This window comes from Camellia sinensis, chromosome 14 (genome assembly GCF_055761805.1).
Source record: "Camellia sinensis isolate YWXY chromosome 14, ASM5576180v1, whole genome shotgun sequence".
In the NCBI taxonomy this organism is placed as follows: domain Eukaryota; kingdom Viridiplantae; phylum Streptophyta; class Magnoliopsida; order Ericales; family Theaceae; genus Camellia; species Camellia sinensis.
In genome coordinates, this window is record NC_138974.1 from 76,463,296 (window position 1) to 76,463,501 (window position 206).

The following is a 206-nucleotide window of genomic DNA, read 5'->3' on the forward strand; positions in this document are numbered from 1 at the left end:
CTAGTTTGGGTTTTGATTTATTTATTTTTTGGCTATTGTCACATTTATTCTTTATGATTTTGGATTCATGTTTAGGCTTACATGTGCTTTGGGCTAAGTCCCTGTAGGCCACGGCCGGTCATGCCTGGAGTTGGGGTGTGACATTAGGGCCTATACCAAGAGGTACTATGAGGTTTACAACCGGATTCCGACTTGTAACCAGGAAC